This window comes from Drosophila bipectinata, chromosome 4 (genome assembly GCF_030179905.1).
Source record: "Drosophila bipectinata strain 14024-0381.07 chromosome 4, DbipHiC1v2, whole genome shotgun sequence".
Taxonomy (NCBI): Eukaryota; Metazoa; Arthropoda; class Insecta; order Diptera; family Drosophilidae; genus Drosophila; species Drosophila bipectinata.
Genome location: NC_091740.1, coordinates 3,786,179 through 3,811,339, shown reverse-complemented (window position 1 = coordinate 3,811,339; position 25,161 = coordinate 3,786,179).

The following is a 25,161-nucleotide window of genomic DNA, read 5'->3' as shown; positions in this document are numbered from 1 at the left end:
GAGGGTAATATTATTTTGTCCAAATGTGTGCAACGCAGTGAAGGAGACATCTCCGACCCTATAAAGTATATATATTCTTGATCGGGATCACATCCTGAGTTGATAAGAGCATGTCCGTCTGTCCGTCTGTCTGTTTCTACGCAAACTTGACTCTCAGTTTTAAAGCTATCGACTTGAAACTTTGCACACACTCTTCTTTCCTTTGCACGCAGTATATAAGTCGGAACGGTCGGAATTGGCCGACTATATCCTATAGCTGCAATATAACTGATTGATCGGAAATGCTATAACTTTAGTGTTTTTAGAGTAGGAAAGTTTAAATTTGACACGAGAGCTATTTTTGGCAAAATAATACGACACCCTAAATTTCATAAGGATCGGCCGACTATATCTTTTAGCTGCCATATAACTGAACAATCGGAAATGACCCAACTTTCGTGTTTTTGAAGATAGAAAGCTGGAACTCAGTACAGAGTATATTTTTGGTCAGTTGATCCAACCTACCAAATTTCATTAGGATCGGCAGACTATACCCTATAGCTGCCATACAACTGAACTATCAGAAATAACACAACTTTCGTGTTTTTGAAGATAGAAAGCTGGAACTTAGTACAGAGTATATTTTTGGTCAGTTGATCCAACCTACCAAATTTCATTAGGATCGGCAGACTATACTCTATAGCTGCCATACAACTGAACTATCAGAAATAACACAACTTTCGTGTTTTTAAAGATAGAAAGCTGGAACTTATTACAAAGTGTATTTTTGGTCAGTTGATCCAACCTACCAAATTTCATTAGGATCGGCAGACTATACCCTATAGCTGCCATACAACTGAACGATCGGAAATAACACAACTTTCGTGTTTTTGAAGATAGACAGCTGGAACTTAGTACAGAGTATATTTTTGGTCAGTTAATCCGACCTACCAAATTTCATAACTATCGGTCGATTATATCTTAAAGCTGCCATATAACTGAACGATCGGAAATGGTATTTGGTAAAAATACCAACCTTGGTATTTTTGAAGATAGAAGGTTGGGACTTTTTATACCCTTGCAGAGGGTAATATTATTTTGTCCAAATGTGTGCAACGCAGTGAAGGAGACATCTCCGACCCTATAAAGTATAAATATTCTTGATCGGGATCACATCCTGAGTTGATAAGAGCATGTCCGTCTGTCTGTTTCTACGCAAACTTGACTCTCAGTTTTAAAGCTATCGACTTGAAACTTTGCACACACTCTTCTTTCCTTTGCACGCAGTATATAAGTCGGAACGGTCGGAATTGGCCGACTATATCCTATAGCTGCAATATAACTGATTGATCGGAAATGCTATAACTTTAGTGTTTTTAGAGTAAGAAAGTTTAAATTTGACACGAGAGCTATTTTTGGCAAAATAATACGACACCCTAAATTTCATAAGGATATCTTTTAGCTGCCATATAACTGAACAATCGGAAATGACCCAACTTTCGTGTTTTTGAAGATAGAAAGCTGGAACTCAGTACAGAGTATATTTTTAGTCAGTTGATCCAACCTACCAAATTTCATTGGGATCGGCAGACTATATCCTATAGCTGCCATATAACTGAACTTTCAGAAATAACACAACTTTCGTGTTTTTGAAGATAGAAAGCTGGAACTCAGTACAGAGTATATTTTTGGTCAGTTGATCCAACCTACCCAATTTCATTATACCCTATAGCTGCCATAAAACTGAACTATCAGAAATAACACAACTTTCGTGTTTTTGTAGATAGAAAGCTGGAACTTATTACAGAGTGTATTTTTGGTCAGTTGATCCAACCTACCATATTTCATTAGGATCGACAGGCTATATCCTATATCTGTCATATAACTGAACGATCGGAAATAACACAACTTTCGTGTTTTTGAAGATAGACAGCTGGAACTTAGTACAGAGTATATTTTTTTTCAGTTAATCCGACCTACCAAATTTCATAACGATCGGTCGATTATATCTTAAAGCTGCCATATAACTGAACGATCGGAAATGGTATTTGGTAAAAATACCAACCTTGGTATTTTTGAAGATAGAAGGTTGGGACTTTTTATACCCTTGCAGAGGGTAATATAATTTTGTCCAAATGTGTGCAACGCAGTGAAGGAGACATCTCCGACCCTATAAAGTATATATATTCTTGATCGGGATCACATCCTGAGTTGATAAGAGCATGTCCGTCTGTCCGTCTGTCTGTTTTCTACGCAAACTTGACTCTCAGTTTTAAAGCGATCGGAACGATTGCAATACAGAGTATATTTTTGGTCAGTTGATCCAACCTACCAAATTTCATTAGGATCGGCAGACTATACCCTATAGCTGCCATACAACTGAACTATCAGAAATAACACAACTTTCGTGTTTTTGAAGATAGAAAGCTGGAACTTATTGCAGAGTGTATTTTTGGTCAGTTGATCCAACCTACCATATTTCATTAGGATCGACAGACTATATCCTATAGCTGCCATATAACTGAACAATCGGAAATAACCCAACTTTTGTGTTTTTGAAGATAGAAACCTGGAACTTAGTACAAGTATATTTATGGTTAGGTAATCGGACCTACCCAATTTCACAACGATCGGTCGGCTATATCTTATAGCTGCCATATAACTGAACGATCGGAATTGCATAACGATCGGTCGGCTATATCTTTTAGCTGCCATATAACTGAACGATCGGAAATAACCCAAATTTATTTGAAATGACCTCGGCCGGGATCGGCCGACTATATCCTATAGCTGTCATATAACTGAACGATCGGAAATGACCCAACTTTTTTGTTTTTGAAGATAGAAAGCTGGAACTTAGTACAGATTATATTTTTGGTCAGTTAATCCGACCTACCTAATTTCATAACGATCGGTCTATTATATCTTAAAGCTGCCATATAACTGAACGATCGGAAATGGTATTTGGTAAAAATACCAACTTTGGTATTTTGAAAGAAAGAGAGCTGGAACTTAGTACAGAGTATATTTTTTTTCAGTTAATCCGACCTACCAAATTTCATAACGATCGGTCGATTATATCTTAAAGCTGCCATATAACTGAACGATCGGAAATGGTATTTGGTAAAAATACCAACCTTGGTATTTTTGAAGATAGAAGGTTGGGACTTTTTATACCCTTGCAGAGGGTAATATAATTTTGTCCAAATGTGTGCAACGCAGTGAAGGAGACATCTCCTACCCTATAAAGTATATATATTCTTGATCGGGATCACATCCTGAGTTGATAAGAGCATGTCCGTCTGTCCGTCTGTCTGTTTCTACGCAAACTTGACTCTCAGTTTTAAAGCGATCGGAACGATTGCAATACAGAGTATATTTTTGGTCAGTTGATCCAACCTACCAAATTTCATTAGGATCGGCAGACTATACCCTATAGCTGCCATACAACTGAACTATCAGAAATAACACAACTTTCGTGTTTTTGAAGATAGAAAGCTGGAACTTATTACAGAGTGTATTTTTGGTCAGTTGATCCAACCTACCATATTTCATTAGGATCGACAGACTATATCCTATAGCTGCCATATAACTGAACGATCAGAAATAACACAACTTTTGTGTTTTTGAAGATAGAAAGCTGGAACTTAGTACAGAGTATATTTTTGGTCAGTTGATCCAACCTACCAAATTTCATTAGGATCGGCAGACTATACCCTATAGCTGCCATATAACTGAACGATCAGAAATAACACAACTTTCGTGTTTTTGAAGATAGAAAGCTGGAACTTAGTACAGAGTATATTTTTGGTCAGTTGATCCAACGTACCATATTTCATTAGGATTGGCAGACTATATCCTATAGCTGCCATATAACTGAACGATCAGAAAAGGTATTTGGTAAAAGTATCAACTTTCGTATTTACATTATTGTAATTAATTTGTTTTATTATGATGTAATCATAAGGATCGGACAACTATATCCCATGTTTGCGATATATATCCGGTTCTAACTGCAAGGGTTGATATACCCATGCCAAATTTCATAAGGATCGGCCGACTATATCCTATAGCTGCCATATAACTGAACAATCGGAAATAACCCAACTTTTGTGTTTTTGAAGATAGAAACCTGGAACTTAGTACAAGTATATTTATGGTTAGGTAATCGGACCTACCCAATTTCACAACGATCGGTCGGCTATATCTTATAGCTGCCATATAACCAGCATATGTCCGTCTGTCCGTCTGTCTGTTTCTACGCAAACTTGACTCTCAGTTTTAAAGCTATCGACTTGAAACTTTGCACACACTCTTCTTTCCTTTGCACGCAGTATATAAGCCGGAACGGTCGGAATTGGCCGACTATATCCTATAGCTGCAATATAACTGACTGATCGGAAATGCTATAACTTAAGTGTTTTTAAAGTAAGAAAGTTTAAATTTGACACGAGAGCTATTTTTTAAAAATAATACGACACCCTAAATTTCATAAGGATCGGCCGCCTATATCTTTTAGCTGCCATATAACTGAACAATCGGAAATGACCCAACTTTCGTGTTTTTGAAGATAGAAAGCTGGAACTCAGTACAGAGTATATTTTTGGTCAGTTGATCCAACCTACTAAATTGCATTAGGATCGGCAGACTATACCCTATAGCTGCCATACAACTGAACTATCAGAAATAACATAACTTTCGTGTTTTTGAAGATAGAAAGCTGGAACTTATTACAGAGTGTATTTTTGGTCAGTTGATCCAACCTACCATATTTCATTAGGATCGACAGACTATATCCTATATCTGTCATATAACTGAACGATCGGAAATAACACAACTTTCGTGTTTTTGAAGATAGACAGCTGGAACTTAGTACAGAGTATATTTTTGGTCAGTTAATCCGACCTACCAAATTTCATAACGATCGGTCGATTATATCTTAAAGCTGCCATATAACTGAACGATCGGAAATGGTATTTGGTAAAAATACCAACCTTGGTATTTTTGAAGATAGAAGGTTGGGACTTTTTATACCCTTGCAGAGGGTAATATAATTTTGTCCAAATGTGTGCAACGCAGTGAAGGAGACATCTCCGAACCTATAAAGTATATATATTCTTGATCGGGATCACATCCTGAGTTGATAAGAGCATGTCCGTCTGTCTGTTTCTACGCAAACTTGACTCTCAGTTTTAAAGCGATCGGAACGATTGCAATACAGAGTATATTTTTGGTCAGTTGATCCAACCTACCAAATTTCATTAGGATCGGCAGACTATACCCTATAGCTGCCATACAACTGAACTATCAGAAATAACACAACTTTCGTGTTTTTGAAGATAGAAAGCTGGAACTTATTACAGAGTGTATTTTTGGTCAGTTGATCCAACCTACCATATTTCATTAGGATCGACAGACTATATCCTATATCTGTCATATAACTGAACGATTGGAAATAACACAACTTTCGTGTTTTTGAAGATAGAAAGCTGGAACTTGGTACAGAGTATATTTTTGGTCAGTTGATCCAACCTACCAAATTTCATGAGGATCGGCAGACTATACCCTATAGCTGCCATATAACTGAACGATCAGAAATAACACAACTTTCGTGTTTTTGAAGATAGAAAGCTGGAACTTAGTACAGAGTATATTTTTGGTCAGTTGATCCAACGTACCATATTTCATTAGGATCGGCAGACTATATCCTATAGCTGCCATATAACTGAACGATCAGAAAAGGTATTTGGTAAAAGTATCAACTTTCGTATTTACATTATTGTAATTAATTTGTTTTATTATGATGTAATCATAAGGATCGGACAACTATATCCCATGTTTGCGATATATATCCGGTTCTAACTGCAAAGGTTGATATACCCATGCCAAATTTCATAAGGATCGGCCGACTATATCCTATAGCTGCCATATAACTGAACAATCGGAAATAACCCAACTTTTGTGTTTTTGAAGATAGAAACCTGGAACTTAGTACAAGTATATTTATGGTTAGGTAATCGGACCTACCCGGACCTACCCAAACAACGATCGGTCGGCTATATCTTTTAGCTGCCATATAACTGAACGATCGGAATTGCATAACGATCGGTCGGCTTTATCTTATAGCTGCCATATAACTGAACGATCGGAAATAACCCAAATTTATTTGAAATGACCTCGGCCGGGATCGGCCGACTATATCCTATAGCTGTCATATAACTGAACGATCGGAAATGACCCAACTTTTTTGTTTTTGAAGATAGAAAGCTGGAACTTAGTACAGATTATATTTTTGGTCAGTTGATCCAACCTACCAAATTTCATTAGTATATTTTTGGTCAGAGAGTATACGAACGATCGGAAATGGTATTTGGTAAAAATACCAACCTTGGTATTTTTGAAGATAGAAGGTTGGGACTTTTTATACCCTTGCAGAGGGTAATATTATTTTGTCCAAATGTGTGCAACGCAGTGAAGGAGACATCTCCGACCCTATAAAGTATATATATTCTTGATCGGGATCACATCCTGAGTTGATAAGAGCATGTCCGTCTGTCCGTCTGTCTGTTTCTACGCAAACTTGACTCTCAGTTTTAAAGCTATCGACTTGAAACTTTGCACACACTCTTCTTTCCTTTGCACGCAGTATATAAGTCGGAACGGTCGGAATTGGCCGACTATATCCTATAGCTGCAATATAACTGATTGATCGGAAATGCTATAACTTTAGTGTTTTTAGAGTAAGAAAGTTTAAATTTGACACGAGAGCTATTTTTGGCAAAATAATACGACACCCTAAATTTCATAAGGATCGGCCGACTATATCTTTTAGCTGCCATATAACTGAACAATCGGAAATAACCCAACTTTTGTGTTTTTGAAGATAGAAACCTGGAACTCAGTACAGAGTATATTTATGGTTAGGTAATCGGACCTACCCAGTTTCACAACGATCGGTCGGCTATATCTTTTAGCTGCCATATAACTGAACGATCGGAATTGCATAACGATCGGTCGGCTTTATCTTATAGCTGCCATATAACTGAACGATCGGAAATAACCCAAATTTATTTGAAATGACCTCGGCCGGGATCGGCCGACTATATCCTATAGCTGTCATATAACTGAACGATCGGAAATGACCCAACTTTTTTGTTTTTGAAGATAGAAAGCTGGAACTTAGTACAGAGTATATTTTTGGTCAGTTGATCCAACCTACCAAATTTCATTAGGATCGGCAGATCTAACTGCAAGGGTTGATATACCCATGCCAAATTTCATAAGGATCGGCCGACTATATCCTATAGCTGCCATATAACTGAACAATCGGAAATAACCCAACTTTCGTGTTTTTGAAGATAGAAACCTGGAACTTAGTACAAGTATATTTATGGTTAGGTAATCGGACCTACCCAATTTCGCAACGATCGGTCGGCTATATCTTATAGCTGCCATATAACTGAACGATCGGAATTGCATAACGATCGGTCGGCTATATCTTTTAGCTGCCATATAACTGAACGATCGGAAATAACCCAAATTTATTTGAAATGACCTCGGCCGGGATCGGCCGACTATATCCTATAGCTGTCATATAACTGAACGATCGGAAATGACCCAACTTTTTTGTTTTTGAAGATAGAAAGCTGGAACTTAGTACAGATTATATTTTTGGTCAGTTAATCCGACCTACCTAATTTCATAACGATCGGTCTATTATATCTTAAAGCTGCCATATAACTGAACGATCGGAAATGGTATTTGGTAAAAATACCAACTTTGGTATTTTGAAAGAAAGAGAGCTGGAACTTAGTACAGAGTATATTTTTAGTCAGTTGATCCAACCTACCAAATTTCATTAGGATCGGCAGACTATATCCTATAGCTGCCACATAACTGAACTATCAGAAATAACACAACTTTCGTGTTTTTGAAGATAGAAAGCTGGAACTCAGTACAGAGTATATTTTTGGTCAGTTGATCCAACCTACCAAATTTCATTAGGATCGGCAGACTATACCCTATAGCTGCCATACAACTGAACTATCAGAAATAACACAACTTTCGTGTTTTTGTAGATAGAAAGCTGGAACTTATTACAGAGTGTATTTTTGGTCAGTTGATCCAACCTACCATATTTCATTAGGATCGACAGGCTATATCCTATATCTGTCATATAACTGAACGATCGGAAATAACACAACTTTCGTGTTTTTGAAGATAGACAGCTGGAACTTAGTACAGAGTATATTTTTTTTCAGTTAATCCGACCTACCAAATTTCATAACGATCGGTCGATTATATCTTAAAGCTGCCATATAACTGAACGATCGGAAATGGTATTTGGTAAAAATACCAACCTTGGTATTTTTGAAGATAGAAGGTTGGGACTTTTTATACCCTTGCAGAGGGTAATATAATTTTGTCCAAATGTGTGCAACGCAGTGAAGGAGACATCTCCGACCCTATAAAGTATATATATTCTTGATCGGGATCACATCCTGAGTTGATAAGAGCATGTCCGTCTGTCTGTTTCTACGCAAACTTGACTCTCAGTTTTAAAGCGATCGGAACGATTGCAATACAGAGTATATTTTTGGTCAGTTGATCCAACCTACCAAATTTCATTAGGATCGGCAGACTATACCCTATAGCTGCCATACAACTGAACTATCAGAAATAACACAACTTTCGTGTTTTTGAAGATAGAAAGCTGGAACCTATTACAGAGTGTATTTTTGGTCAGTTGATCCAACCTACCATATTTCATTAGGATCGACAGGCTATATCCTATATCTGTCATATAACTGAACGATCGGAAATAACACAACTTTCGTGTTTTTGAAGATAGACAGCTGGAACTTAGTACAGAGTATATTTTTTTTCAGTTAATCCGACCTACCAAATTTCATAACGATCGGTCGATTATATCTTAAAGCTGCCATATAACTGAACGATCGGAAATGGTATTTGGTAAAAATACCAACCTTGGTATTTTTGAAGATAGAAGGTTGGGACTTTTTATACCCTTGCAGAGGGTAATATAATTTTGTCCAAATGTGTGCAACGCAGTGAAGGAGACATCTCCGACCCTATAAAGTATATATATTCTTGATCGGGATCACATCCTGAGTTGATAAGAGCATGTCCGTCTGTCCGTCTGTCTGTTTCTACGCAAACTTGACTCTCAGTTTTAAAGCGATCGGAACGATTGCAATACAGAGTATATTTTTGGTCAGTTGATCCAACCTACCAAATTTCATTAGGATCGGCAGACTATACCCTATAGCTGCCATACAACTGAACTATCAGAAATAACACAACTTTCGTGTTTTTGAAGATAGAAAGCTGGAACTTATTACAGAGTGTATTTTTGGTCAGTTGATCCAACCTACCATATTTCATTAGGATCGACAGACTATATCCTATAGCTGCCATATAACTGAACGATCAGAAATAACACAACTTTTGTGTTTTTGAAGATAGAAAGCTGGAACTCAGTACAGAGTATATTTTTGGTCAGTTGATCCAACCTACCAAATTTCATTAGGATCGGCCGACAAATCCTATAGCTGCCATATAACTGAACGATCAGAAATAACACAACTTTTGTGTTTTTGAAGATAGAAATCTGGAACTTAGTACAGAGTATATTTTTGGTCAGTTGATCCAACCTACCAAATTTCATTAGGATCGGCGGACTATACCTTACAGCTGCCATATAACTGAACGATCAGAAATAACACAACTTTTGTGTTTTTGAAGATAGACAGCTGGAACTTAGTACAGAGTATATTTTTGGTCAGTTGATCCAACCTACCAAATTTCATTAGGATCGGCCGACAAATCCTATAGCTGCCATATAACTGAACGATCAGAAATAACACAACTTTTGTGTTTTTGAAGATAGAAATCTGGAACTTAGTACAGAGTATATTTTTGGTCAGTTGATCCAACCTACCATATTTCATTAGGATCGACAGACTATATCCTATAGCTGCCATATAACTGAACAATCGGAAATAACCCAACTTTTGTGTTTTTGAAGATAGAAACCTGGAACTTAGTACAAGTATATTTATGGTTAGGTAATCGGACCTACCCAATTTCACAACGATCGGTCGGCTATATCTTATAGCTGCCATATAACTGAACGATCGGAATTGCATAACGATCGGTCGGCTATATCTTTTAGCTGCCATATAACTGAACGATCGGAAATAACCCAAATTTATTTGAAATGACCTCGGCCGGGATCGGCCGACTATATCCTATAGCTGTCATATAACTGAACGATCGGAAATGACCCAACTTTTTTGTTTTTGAAGATAGAAAGCTGGAACTTAGTACAGATTATATTTTTGGTCAGTTAATCCGACCTACCTAATTTCATAACGATCGGTCTATTATATCTTAAAGCTGCCATATAACTGAACGATCGGAAATGGTATTTGGTAAAAATACCAACTTTGGTATTTTGAAAGAAAGAGAGCTGGAACTTAGTACAGAGTATATTTTTAGTCAGTTGATCCAACCTACCAAATTTCATTAGGATCGGCAGACTATATCCTATAGCTGCCACATAACTGAACTATCAGAAATAACACAACTTTCGTGTTTTTGAAGATAGAAAGCTGGAACTCAGTACAGAGTATATTTTTGGTCAGTTGATCCAACCTACCAAATTTCATTAGGATCGGCAGACTATACCCTATAGCTGCCATACAACTGAACTATCAGAAATAACACAACTTTCGTGTTTTTGTAGATAGAAAGCTGGAACTTGGTACAGAGTATATTTTTGGTCAGTTGATCCAACCTACCAAATTTCATGAGGATCGGCAGACTATACCCTATAGCTGCCATATAACTGAACGATCAGAAATAACACAACTTTCGTGTTTTTGAAGATAGAAAGCTGGAACTTAGTACAGAGTATATTTTTGGTCAGTTGATCCAACGTACCATATTTCATTAGGATCGGCAGACTATATCCTATAGCTGCCATATAACTGAACGATCAGAAAAGGTATTTGGTAAAAGTATCAACTTTCGTATTTACATTATTGTAATTAATTTGTTTTATTATGATGTAATCATAAGGATCGGACAACTATATCCCATGTTTGCGATATATATCCGGTTCTAACTGCAAGGGTTGATATACCCATGCCAAATTTCATAAGGATCGGCCGACTATATCCTATAGCTGCCATATAACTGAACAATCGGAAATAACCCAACTTTTGTGTTTTTGAAGATAGAAACCTGGAACTTAGTACAAGTATATTTATGGTTAGGTAATCGGACCTACCCGGACCTACCCAAACAACGATCGGTCGGCTATATCTTTTAGCTGCCATATAACTGAACGATCGGAATTGCATAACGATCGGTCGGCTTTATCTTATAGCTGCCATATAACTGAACGATCGGAAATAACCCAAATTTATTTGAAATGACCTCGGCCGGGATCGGCCGACTATATCCTATAGCTGTCATATAACTGAACGATCGGAAATGACCCAACTTTTTTGTTTTTGAAGATAGAAAGCTGGAACTTAGTACAGATTATATTTTTGGTCAGTTGATCCAACCTACCAAATTTCATTAGTATATTTTTGGTCAGAGAGTATACGAACGATCGGAAATGGTATTTGGTAAAAATACCAACCTTGGTATTTTTGAAGATAGAAGGTTGGGACTTTTTATACCCTTGCAGAGGGTAATATTATTTTGTCCAAATGTGTGCAACGCAGTGAAGGAGACATCTCCGACCCTATAAAGTATATATATTCTTGATCGGGATCACATCCTGAGTTGATAAGAGCATGTCCGTCTGTCCGTCTGTCTGTTTCTACGCAAACTTGACTCTCAGTTTTAAAGCTATCGACTTGAAACTTTGCACACACTCTTCTTTCCTTTGCACGCAGTATATAAGTCGGAACGGTCGGAATTGGCCGACTATATCCTATAGCTGCAATATAACTGATTGATCGGAAATGCTATAACTTTAGTGTTTTTAGAGTAAGAAAGTTTAAATTTGACACGAGAGCTATTTTTGGCAAAATAATACGACACCCTAAATTTCATAAGGATCGGCCGACTATATCTTTTAGCTGCCATATAACTGAACAATCGGAAATAACCCAACTTTTGTGTTTTTGAAGATAGAAACCTGGAACTCAGTACAGAGTATATTTATGGTTAGGTTATCGGACCTACCCAATTTCACAACGATCGGTCGGCTATATCTTTTAGCTGCCATATAACTGAACGATCGGAATTGCATAACGATCGGTCGGCTTTATCTTATAGCTGCCATATAACTGAACGATCGGAAATAACCCAAATTTATTTGAAATGACCTCGGCCGGGATCGGCCGACTATATCCTATAGCTGTCATATAACTGAACGATCGGAAATGACCCAACTTTTTTGTTTTTGAAGATAGAAAGCTGGAACTTAGTACAGAGTATATTTTTGGTCAGTTGATCCAACCTACCAAATTTCATTAGGATCGGCAGATCTAACTGCAAGGGTTGATATACCCATGCCAAATTTCATAAGGATCGGCCGACTATATCCTATAGCTGCCATATAACTGAACAATCGGAAATAACCCAACTTTCGTGTTTTTGAAGATAGAAACCTGGAACTTAGTACAAGTATATTTATGGTTAGGTAATCGGACCTACCCAATTTCACAACGATCGGTCGGCTATATCTTATAGCTGCCATATAACTGAACGATCGGAATTGCATAACGATCGGTCGGCTATATCTTGTAGCTGCCATATAACTGAACGATCGGAAATAACCCAAATTTATTTGAAATGACCTCGGCCGGGATCGGCCGACTATATCCTATAGCTGTCATATAACTGAACGATCGGAAATGACCCAACTTTTTTGTTTTTGAAGATAGAAAGCTGGAACTTAGTACAGATTATATTTTTGGTCAGTTGATCCAACCTACCAAATTTCATTAGTATATTTTTGGTCAGAGAGTATACGAACGATCGGAAATGGTATTTGGTAAAAATACCAACCTTGGTATTTTTGAAGATAGAAGGTTGGGACTTTTTATACCCTTGCAGAGGGTAATATTATTTTGTCCAAATGTGTGCAACGCAGTGAAGGAGACATCTCCGACCCTATAAAGTATATATATTCTTGATCGGGATCACATCCTGAGTTGATAAGAGCATGTCCGTCTGTCCGTCTGTCTGTTTCTACGCAAACTTGACTCTCAGTTTTAAAGCTATCGACTTGAAACTTTGCACACACTCTTCTTTCCTTTGCACGCAGTATATAAGTCGGAACGGTCGGAATTGGCCGACTATATCCTATAGCTGCAATATAACTGATTGATCGGAAATGCTATAACTTTAGTGTTTTTATAGTAAGAAAGTTCAAATTTGACACGAGAGCTATTTTTGGCAAAATAATACGACACCCTAAATTTCATAAGGATATCTTTTAGCTGCAATATAACTGAACAATCGGAAATGACCCAACTTTCGTGTTTTTGAAGATAGAAAGCTGGAACTCAGTACAGAGTATATTTTTAGTCAGTTAATCCAACCTACCAAATTTCATTAGGATCGGCAGTCTATACCCTATAGCTGCCATACAACTGAACTATCAGAAATAACACAACTTTCGTGTTTTTGAAGATAGAAAGCTGGAACTTATTACAGAGTGTATTTTTGGTCAGTTGATCCAACCTACCATATTTCATTAGGATCGACAGACTATATCCTATATCTGTCATATAACTGAACGATCAGAAAAGGTATTTGGTAAAAGTATCAACTTTCGTATTTACATTATTGTAATTAATTTGTTTTATTATGATGTAATCATAAGGATCGGACAACTATATCCCATGTTTGCGATATATATCCGGTTCTAACTGCAAGGGTTGATATACCCATGCCAAATTTCATAAGGATCGGCTGACTTTATCCTATAGCTGCCATATAACTGATCAATCGGAAATAACACAACTTTTGTCTTTTTGAAGAAAGAAAGATGGAACTGAGTACAGATTATATTTTTGGGCAGTTAATCCAACCGACCAACCACTATTTTTCGTCAGTTGAGCCAACCTACCAAATTTTATAAGGATCGGCCGACTATATCCTATATTTGTCATATAACTGAACGATCGGAAATAACACAACTTTCGTGTTTTTGAAGATAAAAAGCTGGAACTTAGTACAGAGTATATTTTTGGTCAGTTGATCCAACCTACCAAATTTCATTAGGATCGGCAGACTATACCCTATAGCTGCCATATAACTGAACGATCAGAAATAACACAACTTTCGTGTTTTTGAAGATAGAAAGCTGGAACTTAGTACAGAGTATATTTTGGGTCAGTTGATCCAACCTACCATATTTCATTAGGATCGGCAGACTATACCCTATAGCTGCTATATAACTGAACGATCAGAAATAACACAACTTTCGTGTTTTTGAAGATAGAAAGCTGGAACTAAGTACAGAGTATATTTTTGGTCAGTTGATCCAACCTACCAAATTTCATTAGGATCGGCAGACTATATCCTATAGCTGCCATATAACTGAACGATCAGAAAAGGTATTTGGTAAAAGTATCAACTTTCGTATTTACATTATTGTAATTAATTTGTTTTATTATGATGTAATCATAAGGATCGGACAACTTTATCCCATGTTTGCGATATATATCCGGTTCTTACTGCAAGGGTGGATATACCCATGCCAAATTTCATAAGGATCGGCCGACTATATCCTATAGCTGCCATATAACTGAACAATCGGAAATAACTCAACTTTTGTGTTTTTGAAGATAGAAAGCTGGAACTTAGTACAGAGTATAATTTTGGTCAGTTGATCCAACCTACCATATTTCATTAGGATCGGCAGACTATACCCTATAGCTGCTATATAACTGAACGATCAGAAATAACACAACTTTCGTGTTTTTGAAGATAGAAAGCTGGAACTAAGTACAGAGTATATTTTTGGTCAGTTGATCCAACCTACCAAATTTCATTAGGATCGGCCGACTATATCCTATAGCTGCCATATAACTGAACGATCAGAAATAACACAACTTTTGTGTTTTTGAAGATAGAAAGCTGGAACTTAGTACAGAGTATATTTTTGGTCAGTTTATCCAACCTACCATATTTCATTAGGATCGGCAGACTATACCCTATAGCTGCCATATAACTGAACGATTAGAAATAACACAACTTTCGTGTTTTTGAAGATAGAAAGCTGGAACTTAGTACAGAGTATATTTTTGGTCATTTGATCCAACCTACCATATATCATTAGGATCGGCAGACTATATCCTATAGCTGCCATATAACTGAACGATCAGAAAAGGTATTTGGTAAAAGTATCAACTTTCGTATTTACATTATAGTAATTAATTTGTTTTATTATAATGTAATCATAAGGATCGGACAACTATATCCCATGTTTGCGATACATATCCGGTTCTTACTGCAAGGGTGGATATATCCATGCCAAATTTCATAAGGATCGGCCGACTATATCCTATATCTGTCATATAACTGAACTATCAGAAATAACACAAATTTCGTGTTTTTGAAGATAGAAAGCTGGAACTTAGTACAGAGTATAATTTTGGTCAGTTGATCCAACCTACCATATTTCATTAGGATCGGCAGACTATACCCTATAGCTGCTATATAACTGAACGATCAGAAATAACACAACTTTCGTGTTTTTGAAGATAGAAAGCTGGAACTAAGTACAGAGTATATTTTTGGTCAGTTGATCCAACCTACCAAATTTCATTAGGATCGGCAGACTATATCCTATAGCTGCCATATAACTGAACGATCAGAAATAACACAACTTTTGTGTTTTTGAAGATAGAAAGCTGGAACTTAGTACAGAGTATATTTTTGGTCAGTTGATCCAACCTACCATATTTCATTAGGATCGGCAGACTATATCCTATAGCTGCCATATAACTGAACGATCAGAAAAGGTATTTGGTAAAAGTATCAACTTTCGTATTTACATTATTGTAATTAATTTGTTTTATTATGATGTAATCATAAGGATCGGACAACTATATCCCATGTTTGCGATATAAATCCGGTTCTAACTGCAAGGGTTGATATACCCATGCCAAATTTCATAAGGATCGGCCGACTATATCCTACAGCTGCCATATAACTGAACAATCGGAAATAACTCAACTTTTGTGTTTTTGAAGATAGAAAGCTGGAACTGAGTAAAGAATAAGAATTTGGTCAGTTTATTCGACCTATTAAATTTTATAAAGATCGGCCGACTATATCCTAAATCTGCCATATAACTGAACAATCGGAAATAACTCAACTTTTGTGTTTTTGAAGATGGAGAGCTGGAACTGAGTAAAGAATAAGAATTTGGTCAGTTTATTCGACCTATCAAAATTCATAAGGATCGGCCGACTATATCCTATATCCGTCATAAAACTGAACGATCGGAAATAACACAAATTTCGTGTTTTTGAAGATAGAAAGCTGGAACTTAGTACAGAGTATAATTTTGGTCAGTTGATCCAACCTACCAAATTTCATTAGGATCGGCAGACTATACCCTATAGCTGCCATATAACTGAACGATCAGAAATAACACAACTTTCGTGTTTTTGAAGATAGAAAGCTGGAACTTAGTACAGAGTATATTTGTGGTCAGTTGATCCAACCTACCATATATCATTAGGATCGGCAGACTATATCCTATAGCTGCCATATAACTGAACGATCAGAAAAGGTATTTGGTAAAAGTATCAACTTTCGTATTTACATTATTGTAATTAATTTGTTTTATTATGATGTAATCATAAGGATCGGACAACTTTATCCAATGTTTGCGATATATATCCGGTTCTTACTGCAAGGGTGGATATACCCATGCCAAATTTCATAAGGATCGGCCGACTATATTCTACAGCTGCCATATAACTGAACAATCGGAAATAACTCAACTTTTGTGTTTTTGAAGATAGAAAGCTGGAACTGAGTAAAGAATAAGAATTTGGTCAGTTTATTCGACCTATTAAATTTTATAAAGATCGGCCGACTATATCCTAAATCTGTCATATAACTGAACAATCGGAAATAACACAACTTTCGTGTTTTTGAAGATAGAAAGCTGGAACTTAGTACAGAGTTTATTTTTGGTCAGTTGATCCAACCTACCAAATTTCATTAGGATCGGCAGACTATACCCTATAGCTGCCATATAACTGAACGATCAGAAATAACACAACTTTCGTGTTTTTGAAGATAGAAAGCTGGAACTTAGTACAGAGTATATTTTTGGTCAGTTGATCCAACCTACCATATATCATTAGGATCGGCAGACTATATCGTATAGCTGCCATATAACTGAACGATCAGAAAAGGTATTTGGTAAAAGTATCAACTTTCGTATTTACATTATTGTAATTAATTTGTTTTATTATGATGTAATCATAAGGATCGGACAACTTTATCCCATGTTTGCGATATATATCCGGTTCTTACTGCAAGGGTGGATATACCCATGCCAAATTTCATAAGGATCGGCCGACTATATCCTATAGCTGCCATATAACTGAACAATCGGAAATAACTCAACTTTTGTGTTTTTGAAGATAGAAAGCTGGAACTTAGTACAGAGTATAATTTTGGTCAGTTGATCCAACCTACCAAATTTCATTAGGATCGGCAGACTATACCCTATAGCTGCCATATAACTGAACGATCAGAAATAACACAACTTTCGTGTTTTTGAAGATAGAAAGCTGGAACTTAGTACAGAGTATAATTTTGGTCAGTTGATCCAACCTACCATATTTCATTAGGATCGGCCGACTATATCCTACAGCTGCCATATAACTGAACAATCGGAAAAGGTATTTGGTAAAAGTATCAACTTTCGTATTTACATTATTGTAATTAATTTGTTTTATTATGATGTAATCATAAGGATCGGACAACTATATCCCATGTTTGCGATATAAATCCGGTTCTAACTGCTAGGGTTGATATACCCATGCCAAATTTCATAAGGATCGGCCGACTATATCCTACAGCTGCCATATAACTGAACAATCGGAAATAACTCAACTTTTGTGTTTTTGAAGATAGAAAGCTGGAACTGAGTAAAGAATAAGAATTTGGTCAGTTTATTCGACCTATTAAATTTTATAAAGATCGGCCGACTATATCCTATATCTGTCATATAACTGAACAATCGGAAATAACACAACTTTCGTGTTTTTGAAGATAGAAAGCTGGAACTTAGTACAGAGTATATTTTTGGTCGGTTGATCCAACCTACCAAATTTCATAAGGATCGGCAGACTATATCCTATAGCTGCCATATAACTGAACGATCAGAAATAACACAACTTTCGTGTTTTTGAAGATAGAAAGCTGGAACTTAGTACAGAGTATATTTTTGGTCATTTGATCCAACCTACCATATATCATTAGGATCGGCAGACTATATCCTATAGCTGCCATATAACTGAACGATCAGAAAAGGTATTTGGTAAAAGTATCAACTTTCGTATTTACATTATTGTAATTAATTTGTTTTATTATGATGTAATCATAAGGATCGGACAACTTTATCCCATGTTTGCGATATATATCCGGTTCTTACTGCAAGGGTGGGTATACCCATGCCAAATTTCATAAGGATCGGCCGACTATATCCTATAGCTGCCATATAACTGAACAATCGGAAATAACTCAACTTTTGTGTTTTTGAAGATAGAAAGCTGGAACTTAGTACAGAGTATAATTTTGGTCAGTTGATCCAACCTACCATATTTCATTAGGATCGGCAGACTATACCCTATAGCTGCTATATAACTGAACGATCAGAAATAACACAACTTTCGTGTTTTTGAAGATAGAAAGCTGGAACTAAGTACAGAGTATATTTTTGGTCAGTTGATCCAACCTACCAAATTTCATTAGGATCGGCAGACTATATCCTATAGCTGCCATATAACTGAACGATCAGAAATAACACAACTTTTGTGTTTTTGAAGATAGAAAGCTGGAACTTAGTACAGAGTATATTTTTGGTCAGTTTATCCAACCTACCATATTTCATTAGGATCGGCAGACTATACCCTATAGCTGCCATATAACTGAACGATTAGAAATAACACAACTTTCGTGTTTTTGAAGATAGAAAGCTGGAACTTAGTACAGAGTATATTTTTGGTCATTTGATCCTGTCATATAACTGAACAATCGGAAATAACACAACTTTCGTGTTTTTGAAGATAGAAAGCTGGAACTTAGTACAGAGTATATTTTTGGTCGGTTGATCCAACCTACCAAATTTCATTAGGATCGGCAGACTATATCCTATAGCTGCCATATAACTGAACGATCAGAAATAACACAACTTTCGTGTTTTTGAAGATAGAAAGCTGGAACTTAGTACAGAGTATATTTTTGGTCATTTGATCCAACCTACCATATATCATTAGGATCGGCAGACTATATCCTATAGCTGCCATATAACTGAACGATCAGAAAAGGTATTTGGTAAAAGTATCAACTTTCGTATTTACATTATTGTAATTAATTTGTTTTATTATGATGTAATCATAAGGATCGGACAACTTTATCCCATGTTTGCGATATATATCCGGTTCTTACTGCAAGGGTGGGTATACCCATGCCAAATTTCATAAGGATCGGCCGACTATATCCTATAGCTGCCATATAACTGAACAATCGGAAATAACTCAACTTTTGTGTTTTTGAAGATAGAAAGCTGGAACTTAGTACAGAGTATAATTTTGGTCAGTTGATCCAACCTACCATATTTCATTAGGATCGGCAGACTATACCCTATAGCTGCTATATAACTGAACGATCAGAAATAACACAACTTTCGTGTTTTGAAGATAGAAAGCTGGAACTAAGTACAGAGTATATTTTTGGTCAGTTGATCCAACCTACCAAATTTCATTAGGATCGGCAGACTATATCCTATAGCTGCCATATAACTGAACGATCAGAAATAACACAACTTTTGTGTTTTTGAAGATAGAAAGCTGGAACTTAGTACAGAGTATATTTTTGGTCAGTTTATCCAACCTACCATATTTCATTAGGATCGGCAGACTATACCCTATAGCTGCCATATAACTGAACGATTAGAAATAACACAACTTTCGTGTTTTTGAAGATAGAAAGCTGGAACTTAGTACAGAGTATATTTTTGGTCATTTGATCCAACCTACCATATATCATTAGGATCGGCAGACTATATCCTATAGCTGCCATATAACTGAACGATCAGAAAAGGTATTTGGTAAAAGTATCAACTTTCGTATTTACATTATAGTAATTAATTTGTTTTATTATAATGTAATCATAAGGATCGGACAACTATATCCCATGTTTGCGATACATATCCGGTTCTTACTGCAAGGGTGGATATATCCATGCCAAATTTCATAAGGATCGGCCGACTATATCCTATATCTGTCATATAACTGAACTATCAGAAATAACACAAATTTCGTGTTTTTGAAGATAGAAAGCTGGAACTTAGTACAGAGTATAATTTTGGTCAGTTGATCCAACCTACCATATTTCATTAGGATCGGCAGACTATACCCTATAGCTGCCATATAACTGAACGATTAGAAATAACACAACTTTCGTGTTTTTGAAGATAGAAAGCTGGAACTTAGTACAGAGTATATTTTTGGTCATTTGATCCAACCTACCATATATCATTAGGATCGGCAGACTATATCCTATAGCTGCCATATAACTGAACGATCAGAAAAGGTATTTGGTAAAAGTATCAACTTTCGTATTTACATTATAGTAATTAATTTGTTTTATTATAATGTAATCATAAGGATCGGACAACTTTATCCCATGTTTGCGATATATATCCGGTTCTTACTGCAAGGGTGGATATACCCATGCCAAATTTCATAAGGATCGGCCGACTATATCCTATAGCTGCCATATAACTGAACAATCGGAAATAACTCAACTTTTGTGTTTTTGAAGATAGAAAGCTGGAACTGAGTAAAGAATAAGAATTTGGTCAGTTTATTCGACCTATCAAAATTCATAAGGATCGGCCGACTATATCCTATATCCGTCATATAACTGAACGATCGGAAATAACACAAATTTCGTGTTTTTGAAGATAGAAAGCTGGAACTTAGTACAGAGTATAATTTTGGTCAGTTGATCCAACCTACCATATTTCATTAGGATCGGCAGACTATACCCTATAGCTGCTATATAACTGAACGATCAGAAATAACACAACTTTCGTGTTTTTGAAGATAGAAAGCTGGAACTAAGTACAGAGTATATTTTTGGTCAGTTGATCCAACCTACCAAATTTCATTAGGATCGGCAGACTATATCCTATAGCTGCCATATAACTGAACGATCAGAAATAACACAACTTTTGTGTTTTTGAAGATAGAAAGCTGGAACTTAGTACAGAGTATATTTTTGGTCAGTTGATCCAACCTACCATATTTCATTAGGATCGGCAGACTATATCCTATAGCTGCCATATAACTGAACGATCAGAAAAGGTTTTTGGTAAAAGTATCAACTTTCGTATTTACATTATTGTAATTAATTTGTTTTATTATGATGTAATCATAAGGATCGGACAACTTTATCCCATGTTTGCGATATATATCCGGTTCTTACTGCAAGGGTGGATATACCCATGCCAAATTTCATAAGGATCGGCCGACTATATCCTATAGCTGCCATATAACTGAACAATCGGAAATAACTCAACTTTTGTGTTTTTGAAGATAGAAAGCTGGAACTGAGTAAAGAATAAGAATTTGGTCAGTTTATTCGACCTATCAAAATTCATAAGGATCGGCCGACTATATCCTATATCCGTCATATAACTGAACGATCGGAAATAACACAAATTTCGTGTTTTTGAAGATAGAAAGCTGGAACTTAGTACAGAGTATAATTTTGGTCAGTTGATCCAACCTACCAAATTTCATTAGGATCGGCAGACTATACCCTATAGCTGCCATATAACTGAATGATCAGAAATAACACAACTTTCGTGTTTTTGAAGATAGAAAGCTGGAACTTAGTACAGTGTATAATTTTGGTCAGTTGATCCAACCTACCATATTTCATTAGGATCGGCAGACTATATCCTATAGCTGCCATATAACTGAACGATCAGAAAAGGTATTTGGTAAAAGTATCAACTTTCGTATTTACATTATTGTAATTAATTTGTTTTATTATGATGTAATCATAAGGATCGGACAACTATATCCCATGTTTGCGATATAAATCCGGTTCTAACTGCAAGGGTTGATATACCCATGCCAAATTTCATAAGGATCGGCCGACTATATCCTACAGCTGCCATATAACTGAACAATCGGAAATAACTCAACTTTTGTGTTTTTGAAGATAGAAAGCTGGAACTGAGTAAAGAATAAGAATTTGGTCAGTTTATTCGACCTATTAAATTTTATAAAGATCGGCCGACTATATCCTAAATCTGCCATATAACTGAACAATCGGAAATAACTCAACTTTTGTGTTTTTGAAGATGGAGAGCTGGAACTGAGTAAAGAATAAGAATTTGGTCAGTTTATTCGACCTATCAAAATTCATAAGGATCGGCCGACTATATCCTATATCCGTCATATAACTGAACGATCGGAAATAACACAAATTTCGTGTTTTTGAAGATAGAAAGCTGGAACTAAGTACAGAGTATAATTTTGGTCAGTTGATCCAACCTACCAAATTTCATTAGGATCGGCAGACTATACCCTATAGCTGCCATATAACTGAACGATCAGAAATAACACAACTTTAGTGTTTTTGAAGATAGAAAGCTGGAACTTAGTACAGAGTATATTTGTGGTCAGTTGATCCAACCTACCATATATCATTAGGATCGGCAGACTATATCCTATAGCTGCCATATAACTGAACGATCAGAAAAGGTATTTGGTAAAAGTATCAACTTTCGTATTTACATTATTGTAATTAATTTGTTTTATTATGATGTAATCATAAGGATCGGACAACTTTATCCAATGTTTGCGATATATATCCGGTTCTTACTGCAAGGGTGGATATACCCATGCCAAATTTCATAAGGATCGGCCGACTATATCCTACAGCTGCCATATAACTGAACAATCGGAAATAACTCAACTTTTGTGTTTTTGAAGATAGAAAGCTGGAACTGAGTAAAGAATAAGAATTTGGTCAGTTTATTCGACCTATTAAATTTTATAAAGATCGGCCGACTATATCCTAAATCTGTCATATAACTGAACAATCGGAAATAACACAACTTTCGTGTTTTTGAAGATAGAAAGCTGGAACTTAGTACAGAGTTTATTTTTGGTCAGTTGATCCAACCTACCAAATTTCATTAGGATCGGCAGACTATACCCTATAGCTGCCATATAACTGAACGATCAGAAATAACACAACTTTCGTGTTTTTGAAGATAGAAAGCTGGAACTTAGTACAGAGTATATTTTTGGTCAGTTGATCCAACCTACCATATATCATTAGGATCGGCAGACTATATCGTATAGCTGCCATATAACTGAACGATCAGAAAAGGTATTTGGTAAAAGTATCAACTTTCGTATTTACATTATTGTAATTAATTTGTTTTATTATGATGTAATCATAAGGATCGGACAACTTTATCCCATGTTTGCGATATATATCCGGTTCTTACTGCAAGGGTGGATATACCCATGCCAAATTTCATAAGGATCGGCCGACTATATCCTATAGCTGCCATATAACTGAACAATCGGAAATAACTCAACTTTTGTGTTTTTGAAGATAGAAAGCTGGAACTTAGTACAGAGTATAATTTTGGTCAGTTGATCCAACCTACCAAATTTCATTAGGATCGGCAGACTATACCCTATAGCTGCCATATAACTGAACGATCAGAAATAACACAACTTTCGTGTTTTTGAAGATAGAAAGCTGGAACTTAGTACAGAGTATAATTTTGGTCAGTTGATCCAACCTACCATATTTCATTAGGATCGGCCGACTATATCCTACAGCTGCCATATAACTGAACAATCGGAAAAGGTATTTGGTAAAAGTATCAACTTTCGTATTTACATTATTGTAATTAATTTGTTTTATTATAATGTAATCATAAGGATCGGACAACTATATCCCATGTTTGCGATATAAATCCGGTTCTAACTGCAAGGGTTGATATACCCATGCCAAATTTCATAAGGATCGGCCGACTATATCCTACAGCTGCCATATAACTGAACAATCGGAAATAACTCAACTTTTGTGTTTTTGAAGATAGAAAGCTGGAACTGAGTAAAGAATAAGAATTTGGTCAGTTTATTCGACCTATCAAAATTCATAAGGATCGGCCGACTATATCCTATATCCGTCATATAACTGAACGATCGGAAATAACACAAATTTCGTGTTTTTGAAGATAGAAAGCTGGAACTTAGTACAGAGTATAATTTTGGTCAGTTGATCCAACCTACCAAATTTCATTAGGATCGGCAGACTATATCCTATAGCTGCCATATAACTGAACGATCAGAAATAACACAACTTTCGTGTTTTTGAAGATAGAAAGCTGGAACTTAGTACAGAGTATAATTTTGGTCAGTTGATCCAACCTACCATATTTCATTAGGATCGGCAGACTATATCCTATAGCTGCCATATAACTGAACGATCAGAAAAGGTATTTGGTAAAAGTATCAACTTTCGTATTTACATTATTGTAATTAATTTGTTTTATTATGATGTAATCATAAGGATCGGACAACTATATCCCATGTTTGCGATATAAATCCGGTTCTAACTGCTAGGGTTGATATACCCATGCCAAATTTCACAACGATCGGTCGGCTATATCTTATAGCTGCCATATAACTGAACGATCGGAATTGCATAACGATCGGTCGGCTATATCTTATAGCTGCCATATAACTGAACGATCGGAAATAACCCAAATTTATTTGAAATGACCTCGGCCGGGATCGGCCGACTATATCCTATAGCTGTCATATAACTGAACGATCGGAAATGACCCAACTTTTTTTTTTTTGAAGATAAAAAGCTGGAACTTAGTACAGATTA